Genomic DNA, 12,336 nt, shown 5'->3' on the forward strand with positions numbered 1-12,336 from the left:
ATCATCATATATTATTGTTGTCACTGCATACAACATTCTCTTGGTTCTGCTCACTTCACTTTGCATCACTTTGCATGTCTTTCCAGAATTTTTGTGATCATCTTGTTTATTATTTCTTATGACACAAAAATAGAATTTCATTGCAATAATATTTTGTAATTTGTTCAGCAATTACAAAATTGATTGATATCTCTTCAGTTTCCAATTCTTTGCCACCACAAAAATAATTCCTCTGATTTTTTGTACAGGTAGGCTCTTTCCCCCATCTTTAATCATTTTGGCATATAGACATAGGAGTGGTATTGTTGGGTCAAAAGATATACACAGTTTTATGACCCTTTAGGCATGCTTCCAGATTGCTCTCCAGAATGGTTATATCAGTTTGCAGCTCTACCAATAATGTATTAGTGTCCCAATTTTTCCATATTCCCTCCAATATTTATCATTTTTCTTTTTTTGTCATATTAGCTAGTCTGATGGATGTGAGTTTTTGTAATATTCTAATGTTACTTCCTACATGTTCTTAATTTCCAATCAAGAACATCTAAATTTAAATCTGGCTTCAGACATTTATTAGATTTTTAACCTTAAGCAAGTCACCTCAACTCTCTCAGTATTCATTTCCTCATTTTTAAAAAGGAATAATAATAACACCTACCTTACAGGATTGTTGTATGACTGAGATATGTGAAAAATGCTTTGTAAACATAAAAGTACCATAATTTGTAGCTAGGGTTATTGCAGTCACTTATGAGTATATCTTTCTCCCCTACTAGAGAGCAATCTTCTTGAGAGTAAGGATTATTTTTGGTTCATCACAGGAGCAGGGGGTGATCTGTCTTGGAAAAGGGAGTTTCCATTATAGTCACAGCCAAAACAAAAAAACAAGAGATGGATATATAAATGGACATAGTAAAGTCTAATAAGTTTTTATTGAATGGAGTTGTGAATGGACCACTAGACAGATGGATCAAACCAATTCATTTCTTCTGAAATTATAGTACTCCATTATTCATGGTCTTAAATGTGGTGTACACAATTGATTAAAGTATTATAAATGAGTTCTATAGAGGATATGGTACTTAGGACTCCTTTGTGATTATTAGTTGGACTGTAATGGCCTCTGAAATTTCTTAAAGTTCTCTGATTTTATAATTCTACTTTTGAGAAAAGCCTATAAGGTTCCATTTGATCTACCTAAAAATGTTTCTTAAAATTCGCAATAGAATCTTCATGTTTTCTATACCAGTCAGTCAGTTGGGTAACTGGAGACAAGGTCTATAATCAAAAATCATCTGCAAAAGTCAGTTACCTTATTCTATTTTCAGCCAAGGTTGCCTTCATTGTATGCAGAAAACATATTCTTCTATGAGTTTTATAGGAATAATAAAGCAAGAATATGGGTTGGTAGTATGTCACTTTTTGTAAACTTGCCTTTCTTCTGAGTAATGTTCTCTAATAAGTCTTTCTAGTATCTTGCAATCTCCCCTCTTTCAAAACCATGGCACTAGAGCTAGCAAGAACCTGAGGTGTCATGTAGGACAACTTTCTTATTTTAAAGATGAGGAAACAAAGACCCAGAAAGATGAAAGGGTTTACCCCAGTTTACCCCAAGGAGCAAGTTAGAGGCAGGATTTAAACCTAGTTGTTGACTCCAAATCTAGTGTTCTTCCTATTGCCTATAAAAAATATCTCTCCAACAAAAATTCTTTCTGTAGTTACTTGAACAAATTCAGCTACTATTTCTGACAGTAAGTTATTCACCACCTTTATGAAATCCTAAATAATACATAGAATACATTTTTTTTTAATTTGCTGAACACTGAGAAGGGAGAGTTCACATGTGATGCTTACACAGGCATCATAGATGAGAATAGGCCACTATAGGATGCCAGCTGATTGGTTCTGTTCCACATCCATTTAATATGTTCCCAATAAGTTCATCTACCAAAGTTCTTGAAATGATCTGGCTTAGCTAAGACTCATGACAAACTCTTTCCAAGCTAACTTTCCCAATGATTTATTTTTGATTTCTTTAATTATTACTGTATTTAATCTTCCTTCAATATATTTTGTAAATGAGCTCATACTGTAAATCAGCAAAACTTTAGAATATTATACTTTGTTCCTTAGGATGTCATCCTGTTCAAGGTATTTTCTGGGTTCTTTTGACTCCCTTGGTGTGACAACTGATTCATATTGGTTGACAGTCTTTAAAAAGTGACATGGAATAATGACCAGAGGACAAGATATAGAGTCAAGAAAGAACTTTGTCCTGATTCTAATATATGCCAGATATATGCCCATTGGCAAGTAAATTAATAATTCCATGTTCTAGGTAATTCCTGAAGATCATAAGATGGACTACAGAAAGGAACCTGGGAAATGACAACAAATCTGAATGAATTGTAGTTGTAATGATTAAGCTTGGTAGCAGAAAACATAAGAAAATTCATCTTCCTTTGCTTGCACAGGTTTGACAGCTTTGCTTATTTACTCACTTAATATTGTTGAATTTTTTTAAATTTCTTTTATACTGTTCATTGCAAGGGATAGCTCTGAAGATAGGAAGGAGAGAGATATCCTTGTGAATGAAGATGATAAAAGAAAATACATCAATAATAATTTGAAAAAGCCATATATTAGAAATGATTTGCCAGAGGAAGTAGAGGAATTTCCTCATTTTAATGAAAATGAAGAACCAAATTCCATGATTCCTCAAAATAATCTTTAAAATGGTAATAGAGTTTGCTTTACATCTTTACTTTTGCTTCTTTTCCACTTTTTTGTAGTCTACATCTTTTAAGATGTAGAGATTGGATACTTCCACTTTCTCATTCTACCATTCCCTGATTGCACTAACCATAATCAGAGAAGGCTAGACTCCTCAAATGGAATGAATCATTGATGTGTAACTAGGTGTTAACAAATTCATTAATAACTCTTCAACTACAGAGGATTATAAGTCATTAGACATTGTATGCTATTTCACAGGAATTTATCTTGTGATAAGCTGATAAAATCAGACACACCTCTGAATCGAGTTTTTAAAATATCAGTTATTCCCCCAGTGAGCTTGGTCAAGTAGCAAACTGGTCTAGTAGTTGGAGATCCCTAGTCCCAGTTTAGAATTTTCCAATTTGGAAATTTGGAACCAAACTTCTGAGATGGACTCTCTTTGTATATGTGTCTCTATGTCTCTGTCTGTCTCTGTCTCTGTGTATCTGTCTATCTGTATCTCTCTTCCCTTCCCTCCTATCTCTCCTCCTTCCTTGTTCTTGAATGACCATTATTAAGGGAGAAACCAGGGAAAGGTGCCTTAAACAGTAAATATGGGTCCAGGTGGGTGTGAGAGACAGGAATGACGGGAAGGGGCCCACAAGTAGGGAGACTAAAGTTTAACAGCAAAGGGGTGTCTGTTACTGAATTGGCTGTTAGGTCCAACTGCCACTCTGAAGCTCCAAGTCTAGGCCTATGATAATCAGCAAAGTAAAGGCAGGAGTTTATAAGTTAAGACAACACATTTAATCAAGGACAAACTAAGATTAAGGATGGGAATAGGGTTTACTACACTTAAAAGCTAAGGGCAAACCACAGGTGCAGGGGAAGGACTTGACTACACTTTCCTATGATCTAAGCAAGACAGGGCCCAAAGAAAGCTGTACTGGAGTCACAAGGGAAAAGTTCCCCCCAACCTGGTTCCAGCCAGGTTTGGTCATCTTAGCTGAGGACCTGAGAGTGGTTTTACTTGGGATCTCACAGCTAATCCAGGGATGGTTTCAGGATGCCAGGAGTCAACTCCACCAGAACAGGTGATCCAAGGTATCCAGGTAGGGAGAGAAAGTTTGCAATGCTGTCCACCAGATCACAAACCACTTCCCTACTTGGTGCTGTTCTGCAGGTCTGATGTCTTCTGCTGTAAGCCTTCACCACTCTCAGTATCCCAGGGAATCTGGATACAACTCCCCTAGCTCTGAGATCTCCCTGGGTCAGCAACAGTTTGTGCCAACCACCATAGAGTCCATCTCAGGCACAAGCTCCTTCCTCCTTCCCCTGCATTGCATTCAGAATGTCCATGACCTCCAGGTAAGGCTTTTCTTAGCCTGCTTACACACCTACTTTTAACTGTATGCCTCTTACACCATGTTATTGGAGAGTATGGAAAAGTGCTAAGAATTCAGTCACTCATTGTTACCTCATAGAACCCTGGAAGCAGTGATCACCAGATCATTGGAGACCATAACCCACCAGTGCAAGTAGAAATTAATTGAATGATCCCAAAGATGATGCCACATAAATATGCCAATATGAGACAATGTCTTCTCTTTTTATCTTCTGTTGTTTTGATTTTCACTTTTCTTGTAATCAGCAAAAATGTCTATATATAGAGTGCAAATTCAGATGTGACTGCTTTGGTAAATAGTAATTTCTTTCTTTTAAGATGCAACTTCATGACTTGGTGATGTTTCTCAATGGTCTTCTTCATATGTGACAGTGGAAGTGAATTTGCTTTTTCTTCGTTTTCCTCCTTCTCTTAATCCTCCTCTTCCTCCTCCTCCTTCTCCTTTTTTTCCTCTTCTTCCTCCTCCTCTTCCTTCAACTTCTCCTCCTTCTCTTCCTCCTTCTTCTCCTCCTCCTTTTCCTCCTTCTTCTCCTCCTCCTTTTCCTTCTCCTTCTCCTTCTTTCCTCCTTCTTCTCTTTCTCCTCCTCCTTTTATTCCTCCTTCTCCTCCTCCTCCTCCTTTTTCCTCCCCCCAACTTCTTGGAAAAGACTTAGGCTGCATATCTTAAAACATTGAAATTAATGACAAACTGTCAGATTAGAAAATTTCTGACCTCTATCCTAAAACACAACACACTTCTCCCAAAGCTCATAATTGATTGGTTGAAAAACCCAGCATCACTGGATATTTTCTATATATCAGAAGTATTTGAGAAATGAATTATTCAGAGGCCTCTTTGCCTCATATAATTTCATTTCCCTGTTTTTCGATTAGTATTTCTTCCTCTTTTGATTTGTAACTATGGATGAAATAAAACCTTTTTACTCATGTACACTAAAATGTAAATAGTGAGTGTTCTTTCCACAGTCTAAGAAAAGATATTTACAATACTGTCATAAAGATTTGGAAATAGTATTTGTCTTTGATCTCTAGTCTCTTTGAATCAAGAATAATATTTTTCATCATTTCCTTGTCTTCCTTTTGTCCACTTGAATGGATTTACAGAGGTTCAAGACTTACTCAAAGATATTTGCTGGTATTTAAACTAGTCTCTCTTAGAATTTCTCTGCTTCATCACTTTGCCAGCTGATCTTTATATCTCTTCACAGAAGTCTGATTGATCATGCTTATCACGGTGTTGTTCTTTTTAAACCCTTACCTTCTGTTTTGGAGTCAATACATTGTATTAGCTCCAAGGCAGAAGAGTGGTAAGGGCTAGGCAATGGGAGTTAAGTGACTTGCCCAGGGTCACACAGCTAGGAAGTGTCTGAGGCAAGATTTGAACCTAGGACCTCTCTTCTCTAGGCCTAGCTCTCAATCCACTGAGACACCCAGCTGCCTCCTTATCATTGTGTTTCAAGGCAAGAGAACCAATCAGAGATTGAGTTTTTTCATTTTTGTGGGTGTGATGAAACCAACTCCCTCATTAGACTCAAATTATTTTTGAATCACTGGAAGTTTAATGGACATTGGGTATAACCACCATTCCAATTGAAAAGAGACATACAGAACAATGGTACAAAAGGTCTTCTAGTCTTTGCTTAAAGACCTCCAGTGGAGCAGTCCTTGCTTCCCAAAGCAGTCCATAACACTTTAGAACAGCTCCAGTTTGAAGGAAATTTTTGTCTACTCTGAAATCAATGATATATTCCTTTGGTAATATCCTTGACACTGCTTCTCCTCAGTTAATTCATTCAATATGCCCCTTTCCATTGCCTGATTCTCTATTTCAACTGCTAAGAGACTGGAGTATTACATGACTTTGAGACATCCAAGTCACCAGGAAAATGTTGAAAAAAATCAACCTTTGTTTTCAGGATATTTTGTGAAATCATTCACAAAGAGACGATGACGACGACGACGACGACAACAACAACAACAACAACAGCAAACAACAAACAACAACAACAGCAAACAGCAACAACGACAACCTCCACCACCACCACAGAAAAGAAGCAGTAGCAGCAACAATATTTATATCACACTTGCAATTTGCCAGGCATCATGGTGAGCACTTTACAAATATTCCCTTATACCAGCAGGCATCTCTTTGAGTGTCAAAAAAGAAGACCATCTTTCTAAGGACAGGATTAACTAAATGTGGCATATACAGCTTCTCTGTTTACTCCTTATATGTAGAAAAACTCCATAATCTCAGGACATTTGGATTCCCAGTTCAGCATTAATTACTCAAAGATGAGGGAACTGAACATCTTTATAATCTTTTCCCAGAATTTGTGTCTGTGTGTTTTTAAGAATGGCATGAATATATGCTGTTCTAAGGAACTAATTATAGAAGATGAGCTATCTGAGAAAAACATATACTGAATATTAATTCACCTTGGATCATCCTCTGACACTTCAGGATCATTTAGTTTGACATGACAGCCAAATGCATCACTTAGTGGAGAAATTTTTCTTATAATAATGTTTGGCATCTAATGTATATTTTATGACTTAGATGTTCTTTGGTGAAAAGATGTCTGAAGCAATCATCTTTCTTCAGAGGCTGAATTTTACATGAAGTGAGCCTTCATTGTATTATGTAGATGTTCCCTGCTGGTTCCAAATAGAATTAATTTTAAAGGAGGCTAGTGATCAAAGGTATTTGTAACCTAAAGAATGTATTAGTAGGCAAAACCACCCATGACTATATGGAAATCAGTGTGAGAATGACTGAAATTATGAGAGATCTGGGTTCACATTCCACTCTACTGCTAATTTTGTGACTGAAGGAAACTCAATTTTATTGCTAATTATTTGACTACAGGAAATTTCTGTAAGCCTCAGTCTCTTCATATGTAAAATGATTGTTCAGTCCAAACAACACTCATATTAAACCCAATGTGATAGGTTAGGAGGAGCAGCTAGGAGATACAGTGGATAGAGTGCAGGGTCTGGAGTCAGGAAGACCTGAGTTGAAATCTAGCCTCAGACAGTTATTAGCTGTGTGACCCTGAGCAAGTCACTTAACCCAATCTGCCTCATTTTCCTCATCTCTTAAATGAGCTGGTGAAGAAAATGGCAAACCGCTTCAGTATCTTTTCAAAACAAGCAAGCAAACAAGTGATCATGAAGGGTTGGACACAACTGAAAATGACAAAACATTATTAAGAGTGTTAGGAGTGTTCAGGAAAACCTAGGTTCAAATCCAGCCCACAATGACAGTATTTAACCCTGGAAAATTCTCTGAGTTTGTTTCCTTATCTATAAAATAAGAGAAATGATAGCACCTCTTCTTCAGTGGATAGAGTTTTGGGTATGAATGGAGAGAAACTTGGTTTCAATTCTTTTTCTCATACTTACTAGCTGAGTGACTATGGCAAGTCATTTGACCTTTGCCACATTTGTTTTAAAAAAACCGAGGTAGCTTGGACTAGGTGACCTCTGAGATCTCTTCTTTCTTTAGATAATGGTTGTAAAAACCATAAAGTATTATATATGTTGGGTATTATTCTTCTTCTTGGGTTTTGGATTAGGTTTATAAACTCATTTGAAGAGGGAACACCAATTGGAAAAGTTCTTTCTACCAGGTTAGCATCTTCTCCAAAACTTTAAAAGTATTGAGAGATGATATGACTCACTGGACAGTCAGGAAGACATGAGTTGACACCCAAGTTCAAATTCCATGTCTAGCTGTTCACCCTAGAGAAAGTCACCAAATCTCTCTTTACCTCAGTTTCCTCATCTGTAAAATGAGAGTTTTGGAAGAGCTTCTCATCCTCTGACAGTTGTTTGAGGGCAAGAAGAAATGAAGTGAATTGTTCATTGGCTCAAAGCCAGCAAATATCAGAGGTGGGACATGTATTTCCTAACTCCTTAAACTATGGTTCTAAGTTTTCCTTTATATTTCCTGGAATAAGCCTCTATGATATTTCTCAGTCACAATTCCAAACATGCATGTGTTCTTCCCCCATCTCATCCCACCATGAATTTTTTTACAGCTCTCTTTTATATGCAATCTTCTCTCATCAGTATATAAACTACCTGAAGTCAAGGATCATCTCACTTGCCTATAATTGTATCCCTGGCACTTAGAGCATGCATAGTTTCATGCCAAACTCATGTTTTATAACACCTAGATGATATAAAAGATAGAGTGCTCCACCTGAATTCAAATCTGACCTCAGAAATTTATGAGGTGTGTAACTCCAGCCAAATTCCTTAATCCTCTTTTCCTTGGTTTCCTCATCTGTAAATGAGCTGGAGAAGGAATTGTCAAACCACTGCAGTATCTTTACAAAGACAGCCTCAAATGGGGTCATAAAAAGTTGGATACAACTGAAAAACCTGAAGAACAATGTGATCTATCTATCTTGACAGGGCTCCTTGTCCACTACGTCCTCTTTGTTCTTCTTAATATTAATGATAATAATGGTACATCATTACATATCAATGAAATTATCCCAGAGTCAATTTCATCTTTCAGAAACTTATGATTTTAGTCTGCCTATTTTTACAACTGATTTTAAATCATTGGAGGTTTTTAAATCCTATACATTTTATTTTCTTTAAAAAAATTACTCTAAGGGGTCCACCCTAAATCCAAAGCTTAATCCAGGCTACCAGTAGGGTCCTTTACACAGACACACACTCATACACACACATACACACACACACACACACACACATACACACACACATAAGGACTCCTCAATTAGGTGATTGCTGAAGTCTCTTTAATTCCTAAGATCTAAATATTATTTTCATTTAATGGGAAAGGAAATTTAGCCTAGAGAGTTGCTGTCAGTTGCTGTCAGCCACACAATCAATTACTAATGGAGTTGAAACTAAAGTCTGGGTCATCCACACCTAGACCTCTTCTTCCCAGGCATGATGCTAATGATTCTGGCTTGCTAGTTCATATCATAACTCTCAGGGTCTGCTTTTGTGGGTCCAGTTTGGCACAATTATTTACAAAGCTAATATGGAACTTCGATTTTCAGAGAGAAGCCAACATCCCAATTTCATTCGTGGGGTCTGGGTCAATTGATTCATGCAGAATCACAAATGAAAAGTATTTAAAAGTGAGGAGAATGGGGAAATTAGCTTGTGTGGGAATAGATCAGCATAGCTCAGGCTGTCTTTGTCTATAAAGATTGTCTTTGTACCCTCAGAAGCAAGCTCACAGCCCAGAACATCACAGGAAATTGAAAATACCTAAAATGATTGATGATTGATTTTGCATGTTTTGTCTGGATCTACACATGCATGCATCATTTCCTCTGACTTGACTGGAAGATAACTGAGAACAGGGATTGTTTCATTTCTGTTTCTCTGTCCCCAGCACCAAGTATATCGTTAATAATAATAGTAGTTTACATTTTTAAATCCTTACCTTCTGCCTTAGAATCAATACTATTTATTGGTTCCAAGGCAGAAGAGTGATAAGGGCTAGGTAATGGGGGTTAAGTGATTGGCCCAGAGTCACCCAGCTAGGAAGTGTCTGAGATCAGATTTGAACCCAGAACCTCCTGTTCTCTAGTCCTGGTTCTCAGTCTACTCTGCTACCCAGCTGCCCCCAATAGCTAACATTTTCATAGGGCTTTATATTTTGCAAAGTGCTTTATCAATATTATTTCATTTTACCCTCACAACAACCCTGGGAGGTAATTTATTATTATTTGGCAGATGAAGAAACTGAGAGAAACAGAGGTGAAGTTATTCACCCAGAATCACTCAGGGAACATCTGTACTCAACTAGATTTGAACCCAGTTCTTCCTGTCTCTAAGTCCAACACTATTTCCACCATGTCACCTGATTGGTTGTTGACCTTTGAAGAAGAGGCTCAAATGACATCACTTTGTTGAGGTCAATGTACAGTGTGTCCAATTGTGGCTGATTGGACCAATATGAGCTCAGAAGATTTTTCCACACAATAATTGGGGCACAAATTACTGGTATGAATATTTGAGATGAAGTCTCCGAATTTGAGGGTCTTGTGCTTTTTTTTTTTTGAGCTATTGCAATCCTGCTTTGTTCTGAGCACTGCTCCTCCCCTTCTTTAATTGTCATCTGTCTAGCTACATACTAAGGGGGTTTAACAAGGACAGAACCGTCACCAACTACAACAATACAGATTGGTTTTGTCCTTTGCCTAGACCTTCGTAAGCCCGCACTGTGTCCCCTGGCTAGACTGTAAGCGCCCTGAGGACAAGCACTCTTTTGTGTCTGTTTTTTTGATCTCCAGCTCCTAAAACAAAGTCTGGCACATAGCTGAAGTTTAATAAATAAGATGAGTCAACAGGGCTGTGATCAGTGCACTGAAACTGATACAGTATTTAAAGCTTCGATGGTCCTTCAGGCAGTGCACAAACAACTGAGTTTAATGGCTTGATATTGAAAATAATGGAGACAGAAAACTACCAGATGTTGCCTGCTCCCCTTTTGGGAAGCATCTTCCAGAGGTCCTCCTTTATCACCACACCCACACACATCTGGTAGAAGCCTCCATAGAAGCAGCATTGGAGTATCCATAGAAACTTTACCTTCAAACGTTTATTTTAGGGCACATTTCATGCTACTTGTCCTGGGAGTCAAATTTTCTAGTTATTGCTCTAGCCTTGACCCTATAGGATATGGTCTTTTTTTTTAAATAATGAAACAAGATTTACTCTTTGTAGATTTTTTTTTGATAATGAAACAGGATCTACTCTTTGTCAGTATTTACCAGGAGGTAAAAATAAATCTTTAGCCTTAAAAGTCAGCCAGTTTCCAAAATCAACATTATCATTCCTCTTTCCTTCTCTCCTCAGCATCTCTCTTACACCACTCTCTCCCCCTCAGCCCCTCACACTCTCTCTTTCCCTGTTGTTTTCTTCTCTTTTCTCTCTCTTGCTATTAAATAGTATCTCCTTTATATCTTTGTCTCTTCCCATTCTATCTCTCTTTTCTTTCTGTCTCTTCTCTCTATCTCACTTCTCTCTTCTTCATTCTTATTCTCCTCCCTCCATTTTCTCAATCATAGCTTTTGTTTTCTCTTCTTTCTCTGCCTCTGCATTTCTCTTCCTCACACAAACACAGAGACACACATGCACAGAGATGATTTTCCAATGGGTTACCCAACTGAACCAAGGTAAGCAGTTTTGACTTGAGAATATTCCAGCATTAAAGTCCACACATACACATCACATCATATTTGGATATGTGATGAGCCTTTATCTGTTATCACCCTGGGAGAATGTGCTCATTAGCAGCCAGAGAGCCCACTGAAAGCCCTGGGTGTTTCAACACAGCAATGGTACCTACTCTTGCCTTGATAAAGTGAAATCTCAGAGCCCTTCCGCTCAGGTACTCTCCAGCCTGAGCTCCCCTTGGGGGTGAGGGAGGGGGGAAGGGTGAGTTCCAGACATTTGTTCTCCAAGGATTCATGAATAACCCAAGGAGAGATTACAATCTATAAACTTGGCAGTGGATGAGGGAGCCCAGGCTGCCTCCAGCATGCACCCTAGTCTCCATGATTCATGCCTGCTGCCTCTTGCTGAGGAGAAGCTGGTTTTTAAGTCATGATGCCCCTCATTTATCTCTGAAATTGAATCTTTCCCTGAGCCCTCCCCAGGAAACGCTGCCTCAACAGAAGCATCGTTTTTCAAGGAGCCGTGTAAAAGTGGCCACCCTTGAGTCAGAGGCTGCTGCTAATCTTACTCGAAGGCTCACTTAATTCACTTGCACTAAACACATTTTAGTTAGGGCAAGAAGGGATGAGGAAGAGCAAGGAAAGATGTCAGAGGAAGGCTGTAGATAGAAGCTAGGCTTCAGCAATATGTGAACCAAAGAGGCAGAGAAACCAGAAACCATGTTGCCAGCATTCACTGGATTATGGGGAAAGCAAGGGGGAAATATTTACTTGTGCCTCATTAACTACCCTAGAGCCAAGCCTAGATGGACACAACAAAATGTGGCCAGATCTCAAAGAGATTGGGAGTATCAGATCATCTTCCTTGGACCTTGAGGAACCTAGATGAAGGCTGAGAAAGCAGTTAGAGCTGGACATGGAACAACTAATTAGTTTGAGATTGGAAAAGGAGAATGACAATGCAATATATTGTTTATTTTATTTCATTATATTTTATATATTCATTTAATACATATTTATTATAATATTATTATATAT

Source organism: Gracilinanus agilis, chromosome 2, assembly GCF_016433145.1.
Source record: "Gracilinanus agilis isolate LMUSP501 chromosome 2, AgileGrace, whole genome shotgun sequence".
Taxonomy (NCBI): domain Eukaryota; kingdom Metazoa; phylum Chordata; class Mammalia; order Didelphimorphia; family Didelphidae; genus Gracilinanus; species Gracilinanus agilis.